This window comes from Dermacentor variabilis, chromosome 10, assembly GCF_050947875.1.
Source record: "Dermacentor variabilis isolate Ectoservices chromosome 10, ASM5094787v1, whole genome shotgun sequence".
In the NCBI taxonomy this organism is placed as follows: domain Eukaryota; kingdom Metazoa; phylum Arthropoda; class Arachnida; order Ixodida; family Ixodidae; genus Dermacentor; species Dermacentor variabilis.
Genome location: NC_134577.1, coordinates 46847097 through 46859047, shown reverse-complemented (window position 1 = coordinate 46859047; position 11951 = coordinate 46847097). Strand labels below are relative to the sequence as shown.

The 11951-nt window shown below is 45.9% G+C and overlaps 1 non-coding gene across 1 annotated transcript; it reads left to right on the top strand.

The window, feature by feature from the left end:
• Positions 1–6810: 6810 nt before the first annotated feature.
• Positions 6811–6882, top strand: TRNAA-UGC (transfer RNA alanine (anticodon UGC)). The gene has a single exon. It is a non-coding gene; the product is annotated as a tRNA-Ala (tRNA).
• The last annotated feature ends 5069 nt before the right edge of the window (positions 6883–11951 follow it).

The window sequence follows — 11951 nt, the reverse complement described above, 5'->3', positions numbered from 1 at the left end:
TTTGACGTGTGTCGCTGTTTGCGCGCGTATGGAGTGCGCACGGCACACTAGACTGGAACGACAGCCGAGATTCTTGTCACATGTTCGTTTAATTGCTTCTCTTTCTTTAAGTTTAGCCATAATCCCGCATTAAATATGTTCCTTCTCGTTATTTTTTTAAAAGTTTGTTAAATGTATATACTTATTTTGTTATTTATAGGTTCCATTTCATGTTTTTGTGGCCAATGTTTGCGTGGACAACAACAAAAAACTTTCCTTTTTTTCTTGTTGCTTGACTAATGAACTTGGGATTTTGGGACAGCCGGCTTCCACGAAGCCCCTACCTTGTAATGTTTCTAAATATAACATTTTTGAAAATACTTTTCTGGGTGTGTGCCATGTTGAAAAGAAATCGACATGAATATCTTGTGACCAGATTCAGCAGCGATATTGTTTATGTACCGTAACCCGGTTTGTAAACAATTTTTAAACATACCTTTATGCTTAACATATTTTGTTATCACGCCCCCGCACAATACAAACACTGCCGGAGACGAAGAACTGAAAGTTGGGCGAGTCGGCTTCGTTCGTGTGTTTCGTGCGTGACCCCGGTGTACGAATATGACCACCGGAAGCGCCGGACCGCCCTTCTCGGTAAAGAGACGTGTTCTACGCGACCCAGACATCGAGGCGTTCACTGCTGTGAGGATTGGGAGGCCAATCCCACCGTTCGTAACCAGTTGTCAAGATTGGAGTCGGGCATGAATTAGAAGGCAGCTGGCCCATGCCGTCGTCAAACTTATCCACGCTGAGGACGTTGTTGAAGGGAAGGACTACTTCTCAACGAGAACGAGGAATATGGGTTTATTTACAGTATCTACATAAGGACGTTGCAGTTCATCAGTCTAGCATGACTGCGAGAGAAAGTACACTGAGAAGCCGCACAACAGCGGTTTATAAACACTCGGTCCTCCCTCGATCCCAAGGTGAGGGAAACGTTCGACGAGGCGCCGTAGACGAGGGCTTACACACACACCTCTTTACGCGAGGTTCACGGTCCCCAAGCGACGTCAGACTGCCTTCGCAGAACTCTGAGCTGACGTCAGGAACGGCACATCCGATTCCCCGAGCTGACCCCCGCACCGGTTGTACATTGTCTTGCGTCTTGAACGGCACGTGGGAAGGGGCCTCCGGAGACGTTCCCTCGGCAACTCCCCCGCTCCTAGCGGATCAGATCGGCGGTGGCGGGTTCAGTAACAATAGTTGGTCCGCCGATCGCTTTTGGTCCCAACGGCTCCGAGGCTAGAGCGTACCGGTGGCTTTCAAAGAAAAGTTGACGCCGCTGTCGCAACTGGCTGGCAAAACTTGCACCTCGGCGGGCCGTTCTTAACACTGCCTAGAAACGAACGCCACCGCCTGTTTCTTTCTGCGCTTGCGCAGCACCGTGAGGCCTATACAGGAAGGTGGCGACAGAGGCACATAAAGCGGCAAAGTCGCTCGTGTCGTGCGAAAGTACGTCGTGCGCTTCCAACCGAAACACCGCGTCGAACACTGCGTTTCAATGGCTCTATAATCGTTGCTTACGGCAGCCGCGAATGGGTGACTACGCAGTGAAAGCATCTTTGCACCACTAAGCATTGCTGGCTGGTCCCATGGCTTACGTTTTAAGACGTTTCGAGTTTTAAAACGTTTTCTGAGGAACATTTCTCGCGTTACCTGTAATTTCCCTTTGCGTCAGAATTTGAACGCCAGGTGGCGAAAAATGTCTAAACGTGTTCGTGTGCAATCGCGGACACTTGTGCACAGAAGGTGTGCTTTAAGACCTCGAGGTACACAGCTTCGCTAACTGGAACGAACTGCCTATGCAGACCTTGTCGGCTTGTGCCATCGTTTCGCTTCTCGTAGTAGCCGTCCTAGGCTGGGGGCCAGAATAGTGGGCGCTGGTGCGGCGTTTCTGCAAACGTGGCACCGTGTCCCTAAATATCGCGCAGACATGTCCCCGCATGTGTACTCAGAAAGCCGGCCGAGCAGCTTCAGCGAAACCCTAATCGCACTTAAGCAAGGCGGGGTAGCACCCGCGCCAAGTCCACTTCGTTTGTTTAGAGGCAGAAACAATGTGTACTGCTGCGCGTAATCCTGCAAATACTGCAATTCAAGAACGCGAAGCGGACGCAAACGTCGTGCCCGCAGTGAACGTGCTGCAATACAGGATGGTGTATTGACACATTGTCGTATGTCATGTTGACATATGACATACGGTGATGTCAACACAAGGCGACAACACCGACGAGACCCCGTCGTTCCGATCGATGTTGCTCGCGCTCACTGAGTTTTCTCCGTTCACGTGCACACGCACGCCACACAAGGCGTGTTTACTTACTTAGCTTACGTCTACTGCAATTCATCCTGCCACTACAGCTGCGAGCTCAGGGTGTACGAGCTTCTCGGGCAGCATTCTAACATGTTACAATCGAATTGTTTACTTCGCCCTTATGGCAACGCTGCGATTTTTCTTTTTTTCACTGATATTCGTCGAGTCGTTTCCAGATCAATGCATACAGAACCACGAAACTGTTCAGTATACTGAAAGCTACAGACCTAACGTTGGCGTCTATCCTTTTAGCAGCAACAATAACAAAGGGTCCTTCTGGAACTTTTCTGCTTTTGCTCATTTAAACTACTAATATTTCCTGTTGGCAAGAAGCAGAGAGGCTACTTTTCGCAAAAAGCATCGAACGTTAAATTAAGTTTTAGAAAACAAAAAAACAAAGTTGGAATAAAATTATCTCCGAAGTATTGCCGATCATTTTTCGCAAGTTGCAAAGGTCTGCGATGCGGACGGCGCGGTTCGAAACTGAGGAACGCGCTGAGAGAAGCTGACGCTTTAAAACGGGTCAAGTTGCGTGTGTTCTTTATGAGGTGCAATAAAATATCAGCCAGTATGCTGATTCATTTGTGTGTGAATCAGCATATTGCCTGATATTTTATTGCCCACAAAATAAAGATTCAGAACCTTACGAGAGAAATTGTAAGGGTGGGGTTGAAGATTAACATGCAGAAAACAAAGTTAATGGTAAATATCCTGGCAAGGGAACAACAGTTCAAGATCGCCAGTCAGCCTCTAGCGTCTGTGAAGGAGTACGTTTACCTAGGTCAATCACAGGGAACCCTGATCATGAAACGAAAATTTATAAGAGAATAAATATCGGTTGGAGTGCATACGGCAGACATTGCCAGATCCTGAGTGGAAGCTTACCACTATCATTGAAAAGGAAGGTGTACAATCAGTCAGTTTTACCGTTGCTGACATATGGGGCAGAGTCTTGGAGACTGACGAAGAAGCTTGAGAACAAGTTAAGGACCGCGCAAAGAGCGAAGGAACGAAGAATGCTAGGCATAACGTTAAGAGACAGAAAGAGAGCGGTTTGGATCAGAGAGCAAACGGGTATAGCCGATATTCTAATTGACATGAAGAGAAAAAAAAATGGAGCTGGGCGGGTGATGTAATGTACAGGTTAGATAACCGTTGCACCATTTGGGTAACAGAATGGGTACCAAGAGAAGGGAAGCGCAGTCGAGGACGGCAGAATACTAGGTGGGGCGATGAAATTAGGAAATTCGTGGGCGCTAGTTGCAATCGGTTGGCGCAGGACAGGAGTAATTGGAGACCGCAAGGAGAGGCCTTCGTCCTGCAGTGGACATAGAATGGGTTGATTATTATTATTATTATTATTATTATTATTATTATTATTATTATTATTATTATTATTATTATTATTATTATTATTATTATTATTATTATTATTATTATTATTATTATTATTATTATTTAAGGAAGCGGGAGTGGGAAAAGTGCAACTAATATTAAATGCCTGACAGCGTAGTTAAAACCAACGTGGTACTGTGGTTACTGTAGCGATACTTGAATCAATTTCGAGACGTTTTGTAAATAGTAGATTTCTTTGTGACCTCTCATCTATCCACATTTCCTGGCCAAAGCTTTGTTAAATCGCGTAAGAGAGTGAGTTCAGTTCGTTGCTTTGAGATTTTCAACGAATTAGGCTTTGCTAATATACGAGTATAGTGCGAATCAAAAACATTTTGTTAAACAGAAAATTTTCCGAGATTACTTTTCGGCAAGTCAAAGTATAACTGTGGATCCTTCCGTTCAAGTTATGTGTGTCAAATGACGCCAAGATAGTGCAGCAAACAAAAAGGTGCTCATAAAAATAATCCTATCCTAAAACGTGTCGCACACACATAAACTTGTGCTTAGACCTATGCTGCAGGTTTCAATAATAGGTGGAAAGTGTTTCAGTGAAAACGAGTTAAAAGATAAATGACTGGTACGCGATAAAGTTATCTTCAACTGCGAAGCATTCTCACTGTGAAACCCTTGAGGGTTTTCTTTGTAGCTTGCAGCTACAGCCAAGTGAATGATAATTTCTCCTTTCATAAATGTCATAATGTCACAAGTTTCATACAGGCACGTCTATTTTTTTTTCTTGCTTTAGTCATTCGCTTTCCTATGAGCGCTGTGTCTCAGTCAAAATAATTTCTTTTTTTAGACTTACCGAGTCATAACGCGTGTCCCCTGTGTTTTTGTACACTCTTGAGCTTTTTCATTTTTGCACCCGCCGTGGTTGCTCAGTGGCTATGGTTTTTCGCCCAGTAATATATAATTCTGACTAATGAGTTCACCAATTAGGTAATTGCGACATGTCTTTCTGTACTTGCAGAACAATGCGTCATTTTCCCCACAGTGAGCCGTGCTGTACACGTAACTCGTCCACTCAATAAGTCATTTCTTGAATGAGCGTAAGATGAGCAACTGGAAATAGTAAATAAACTTGTCTGGCGTCCCTATTGCGTGTGTTGCAGATTGTGCTGTACCTTCCGGGACTGCTGTTGTTTCTGTTGTGCGGGTGGGGCGCCGTGAAAATTCTCCACGGCAAGTGCAGACAGTGATAGCTCAAGATAGTATAAGAGGGAGAGTTGGAGATAAGGCCAGCATGAGGAGCACGAACTAAAAAAGAAAAAGTTGTATTTGCTTTGCCAGATATATCCACTCATACCACTAAAATGCCACACGATATGTACCCAATTCAGATCACCCGCCCTACATAGTTGTCTCATTTTGGTAGACATTAGCAACAAAAAAAAGGAGTATTACATTATATAAATACATTTTTTTATTATTTTCATTTCTTCCAATAGTTACGGACCTTACACTTATGTATTATATGTTCGGTGCTTTCTCTACGTTGTTTATTTATTTCCTTTAACTATTTTGACTATGGATTTCTAGAGCAATGTAGAAGGTGCATCTATAGTAGGATACAAATTTAGAAAACAGCAATTGGCAACCAGGACACACGGACCGCGCGGCGTTGTGTTACTCCGCTAGCCAATCACAGAAGCAAAGTCGTCATCATGCGACGTTTTCAATATGGCGTCGTACTTGATACCTCCGGAGCGCCTGCTGTTCTTGAAGGGTCTTTTCATCGGCGGAACGGATGAGGTGTGTAACAGACATGGACAAAGTGTATGGAGTCTGAGCATTTCACTCTTCAAAAGTCCTCGGTACAGTTCATGTCATTTCTGAGCCCGTTTTACTCGTGAAACTTCACTGCCAACTAAAGTCAAACTTGACAGTAAATAGTTGCAGTGAAGGAAGCGTTTCATTTCAGTTCAGTAAAGAATTGGGCTTTCGCCCTTCCACTATAATAGACAAGTGAACGCGTACGTAATTACGCGCTTATAACTTTATTTTTGTGTTACCGCCTTATTTAGGCAACAAGAAAAGTTTGAAGTTCGAACTATTTGCAGCCTCGCGGAGGAACAGAGACTGGCGGTTATGAGGGCGTCGGCGGGGCTTCGCTGCAGACTTAAGTTGTATCGTACTATAGACGTATTTGTGACAGCTCGACCTTGTCGCTGCTTTTACGACTGCTTGCTTCTGCAAAATTTTGCTAGATGCTCACCTAGCACTGCAGCCACCTTTTTGTTTTCATCTTTACCTGAATGAACGCGTAATTTATGGGTATATAAGCGTTATAGACGAAGTACCTAGCTTGCATTAGTTTTTAATACATAGGCAACATTAAAGTAGTAGTGAAGCAAACGTTCTGCGCTTTCCTCGACCACTGGGAAACGGTGGTGGCGAACGGTATGCACGAAGGCGGGCTTTCTGGTAGAAACGCGGACACTTACGTGGGCCGCGACGCGGCGGAAGCGAGCGCCATCTGGAGGTATTGCAAGGAACTGGGCGCACCGCTCCGTGGCCCCCAAGACCCTCGGGTGCCGGCGCGCGCAAATAGGCGGACGCCGTCGCCAGCCTATGAATGGTAGAAACGCTGGAAAAGGGGTTTCTTTGAGTTTTCGCGTAACATGATTACGTTTTCTCGTATAGTGAAATTGCAATCCGACGCTATCATGTCTGTAGGTTGCGTGTAAGTCAAACTTTGCGATTTTTCTACGTATCTTCGCCAGAGAAATGCAATTAGTTGAGTAACTTCCTTGCGCCACATGGAGGACCTGGGTACGGGTGGTTCGAAAAATTCTTCTACCGAGATGACGTCCGACGCGGGACGCCGGGTTTTGTGCGACACGGGGACCTTAACCCTATCGCGTTAAGACTTCGCCCACTGCATCCTTTTCTGCTCTTAAATAAAGCAAATGGAGGATGATTATTCGTATAAAGAGAGCAAAGACGAGGCTGCCTCGACGAAACGGTTGCTGTGAACAAAGGAACGGAGCTTATCGCGCACATCTCGAGCTGTAGCGGCTTTTCTGCATGGCGCGCGCGGTTGAAGGCGTAAAAGCCGTGTGGGGGGTGTAGCTCAGTGGTAGAGCGTTCGCTTTGCATGTGAAAGGCCCCGGGTTCGATCCCCGGCACCTCCAGATGTTTTTTTTCTCCTTACAAACGCTAGGGATGAGCATTCATTAAACATTTATACCTGATATTCGGGACATATCTTGTTCAATCAAATTTGTGGATTTACTATATCGTGTCTGTGTGGCAACTTTATTAAATATCCTACAATTGATGGCCCTAGGTCTAGGCCGACCCGGGGGCAGCAGAGAAACGCTGTCTCTCGGTAGCTTCCCGGGCTTGCTGAATGGCCCAAAGTTGGTCACGAAGATCTGAGCTAGCCAGTGCAGCTGTCCATAGCACCTCTAGGTCATCGGGGAGGATTACAATTCTTCTCTGAACTATTTCCCAATCCCAGAGTATATGCTCTAGGGTGACTCTTCTATCACTTAATTTACATTTGGCATCAGGGTACAATTCGGGAAACATGCAGTTAAGATGTACCGGGTTTGTGCAAGTTCTTGTTTGAAGGCGCCTTCAGTCAACCGCCTGAGACCTGTCCAATTTTGGGCTAGGAGGTGGATATATACACCTCGACTGTCTATAGAAGTGAGTAATGTCGCTTAATGAGAAGAGTCCAACCGTATCGTTCCGTTCCATCTCCTCCTCCCTCAGAGCGCCTCCCCCCCCCCCCCTATAGGGTGGGGCTAATGAGTCCTCGCGCAATACGATGGGCAGGCTCGTTAAGGTTGGGGGTGGTGGTGGATCCGCCCTCTGTATGGGCTGGGAAGCAGATGATTTTCTTGTGAAATTCCTCAGATGATATGTTTGGCTTTACTGTTTAAAATTCTTGCAGCTTCAATTGATATCCGTCCTCTAGTGTAATTTCGTATAGCCGATTGAGAGTCCCTAATTATGTATTTATATTTGGGAGAAGCGATAGCCAGAGCGATGGCACCCTCCTCCGCAACCTCACGTACCCTGGTTTTGATTGTGCACGTATGTATGCTTTCCAGCTTTGTATTAATTGGCACTGCTGTAAACGCTTGCTGATTTGAATACTCCGCGACGTCCACGGATGGCTTTTCCTCGTCATTGCCATAGCGTTTGAGCAGAGCTCTAGCTCAGCTCGTTCTCTGGCCCTGATTGAATTCCAGGTGCATATTTTTGGGTAAATTTGGGATTTCAATCCTGCTCCTAATCTCTCTGGCCAACGCAGCCTTGGGTCCTTGCTAGCTATGGTAATTCATTCGTAATTTATCTAGTATACTTCTGCCAGTCCGGGTGTTGGCTAGTCTTTCCAACTGAGCTATCTGCTGAGCTTCAATCAATTCTTCCAAAGAGCTATGCATGCGCAGCTACATTACTCTCTCAGCACTGGTGCTTTCTGGCAAGCCTATGGCCTGCTTAAAAGCTTTCCTTATGAGTGTATTTATTTTGACCTTTTCTGCCTTGCACCACTTAAGGTACGCAGCTGCGTAAATGATGTCGCTCATAGCAAAACAGCGAATGAGCCTAACAATGCTAGCGTCCGTCGTTCCCTGATACTTGATCGTGATTCTCCTGATCAACCTAATGGCGTTAGTGACCTTGGTAGCGAGCTTCCTAAGAATTTAACCGTTAGTTCCCTTCGACTCAATGTTGAGCCCCAGGACCCTAATTTGTTTAACGATGCGGATGGCACCGCCATTCTTCGTGCGAATCTGTATCTTTACGTACTCTCTCTCCTTGATGTATCCCTTGGGCGGCCTGCCCTTGAGCGTGGGTCTGTAAAAGAGAAGCTCCGATTTATCCGGGGAGCATTCAAGTCCCGTGCCTGTGAGATATTCCTCCACTTTATATTCTACTGCTTCCCGTAATTTCTGTTCTAGTGTACCCTCATCGCTGCCTTGCGAGGTTCATGGTAGTATCAACCGTGTATAAGGAGTGATTGATTCCTTTGATGTCCTCGAGATTTTCCGACAATCCTAACATAATGAAGCTAAAGAGCATGGGCGATATCACGGAGACCTGAAGTGTACCCGAACTACCCATGTCCCTTACCTCAGACTAAAGTTCACCCATGATAAGCGTAGCCTTCCTATTCGTTAGGAAGTCTCGAATGTAATTGTATGCCCTTTCTCCTACGTTTAGGTTGCTCACCTGACTGAGCATGACCGAATGGGCAGCTTTCTCAAATGTTTTGTTGAGATTCAACCCTAATATACCTCTGGTGGACCTCGCTTTACTGTCTAGTACTTGCTGCTTGATTTGCAGCATAACGTCCTGAGTGGAGAATCCAGCCCGAAAACCCAACATAGTATTTGGATATATTTCGTTTTCTTCGTGGTAATTGCTTATTCTTATAAGGGATACATGCTCCATAATGCTTTCCTGCGCAAGAGGTGAGAGATAGCGGCCGTACATTTGCGATTTAATTGGTTTGCCAGGTTTGGGAATAAGTATAACCTGGCATTCCTTCCACTGTTGTGGCATAGAGCCCTTGGCCCAGCATTCGTTTATGTATTTTGTAATATTCTCTATTGCCTGATCATCCAGTTTTCTTAGCAGCCTGTTACTAATCCCGTCTGGCCCCGGGATAGATTTCGTATTGAGTATTTGCAGCAACGCTCTAATCTCTTGTATAGTGAAGTCCTCATCTAAGGTCCCGTTAGGGTTTCCCTCATATCACCCATGCTCGACGATTGCTTTGGGAGGAAGGTATGTAGCGCTTACCTCAGGCGATGAGTTTATCTTCCTTCCCTTTGTGCCCGCGCAGAAGCTTTCGCCAATTATGTTTTTTAGCTATCCTGGGACTGTCTGTATCTAGTATACTCCACGTCTGGTCAGCAAAAAATTATCCATCCATAGCATTGCAGAACTCATCGCATTGTTGCGCATATAACTGCTTGCTACGCTCTTTAATCTTTTTTCTTTAACTCAGCTACTCGCTTACGTAGACTCCTATTGTACTTTTGCTTACGCCATCTATGTAGTAGCGATTGTTTCGCCTCCCACATATGTGCGAGACGACTATCAATCTTCTATACCTTTTGTTCCGACGTGATAGTGTGAGTGGCTACGCTTACGTCCTTGATGAGGTCGTTAGGCCATTGTTGTATGTTTTCGATCGTCTCTTGCTTCCTATGGTCTCTTATTTTGAGAAACTTGTTACAGTCTATTCATTTAACGTATCTAGTATTTTCGGCATCTGCGGCTCCTTCAATCTTGATTTCTATAATTATGTGATCGCTGCCAAGGCCTTCCAACGTGTTTCTCCATTTGACCTTTGCGAGCTTGTTTACGATTGTAAGATCCGGTGTAGTATCCCTGTTGAGCCCGGTCCCTATACGTGTAGGGGAGTCGGATGCATTTGCGAGCGTTAACTCTGTATCTTGAATGTCTTGCCATAGCATTCTTCCCTTCACTCTCGAATAACCATACCTTCAGTCACCGTGTGGGCTATTGATTAGAGGTCTAGCACCTGCCATCACTACAGCCTTTCTAAAGAATTATGAAGAGCTGCCTTTTGAGGGTTGGATTAATATACAAGTTTAGAATAAATATACTTGAGGACTTCCTTCATCTGGGTAGGAGCTCTATACGCACGTGCTCAATATCCGAGATTTAGGTGGCGTGACGAATCACCACCAGCCCTTTCCACCCTCACGATCGTAGTTAATGTTCTAATATTCCCGTTGTGGAGCCCGATAGCTTGATATCGCGGCTCATTCGCTAATCCATGAGTTTCCTGAAGAATGCTAACATCTGGTTTAGTTTTGTTTCTAAGGTATTGTTGCAGGACCGCCTTTTTGGTTTTGTGGCTCCTGCAATTCAACCGTCATATGACAAGTTCTCTTTTTTCACGCTTTCCCATATTACGGTGTGGTTACCGTGGAAGGTGGCAGAAGGAAAAAGGGCGCCCTCAAAACAATGTTAGAAGGCCTAGAATTCCCAGCTGCTTGTAAATTTTGTAGATTCCCTGCGGAACTGGTCACAGGAGTGTCGTTGATTGGAGGCGATGTGTTTCTTCTCGTGTTAAGTCCTGTTATCGCGCTTCTTTATGTCGGCCATATTGGCCTCCATGTTGTCTAGCCTGGTAAAGATCATCGAGACTACCAGCGAAGGATTGCTGGTCACCTCTTCCTGTTCCACAGCCGCCTTCTGCAGGTCGGAAGTTGCCTGGTTTAAGTTCGTAGTTGGAGCCGTAGCTGTGTCCCTGGTCGCCTTTCTCTTGGGTGGAGGTGGATTATTATCCTCCTCCGTTCAATTTCTTGAATTATCTCCACTTTCCCGGGGCTTGGGGATCGCGTTTGTTTGTCTGATTTTTGTCGCTCTTAAGCTCCTGAATCTCCTTGGTTAACTGTGCAAATAATTATATCAAGTGCGCACTCTGTTTGCTCATCTTAGCTATTTCGTTACTGTTATTAGAATTATGTGCGGTCCCCTCCGGTGTCCCAGGGCGCGGCCCTTTGACCGCATCTGACTAGCTCACCTTGGGCGTCGTAGCCACGTCTGCTTGTCTTCCCCTGGACCGCGACATAGATCTCGCCCGGGACCTGGACTGGGATCCGGCCTTGGGCGTTTCTCTGCCTCTGGACCTGGATCTGCCTCGCTCGATAGGCCTGTCTGTAAAGCGAAGCTGCTGCTGCTGTTCTTCCTGTTGTTTAATTGCTTGCTCTTGGAGAAGCCATTGTCGTTGTTTGATTATGTAGGGTTGCTTTAACTTGGCTTTACAGGTTTTGTCGGCCGTAGGGTGGTCATTCCCGCACAGCTGGCACCTGGGCTGACATGTGTGATTTTGATCCGTGTTGGACTTGCAGCATCCCGCATATAGCTTATCATCAGGCTTCGGGCACAAGTCACTTCTGTGTCCGAATCTGCTACACTCTTTGCAAAAGTCCACTTGTTTCCTTTATAACGAGCTTCTCGTGAGTACTCCTCCATAACTCACGTACGTGGGGACCTTGTAACCGTCGAATAAAACGGTCACAGTTGCGGTGTTTTCCAGTCGTTTGGCAGCGATCGTCGTCGGTATTCATGATTTAATAACTGCTACCGTAATGTCTCTCGAGGAAACTTCGACAGCCACACCTCGGATGACTCATTTAGCTGTAACGTCGGGGGCTGTTTGGTAGGCTCTAACTTCATATTCCTTGCCGTTGAACTTGAATGTTTT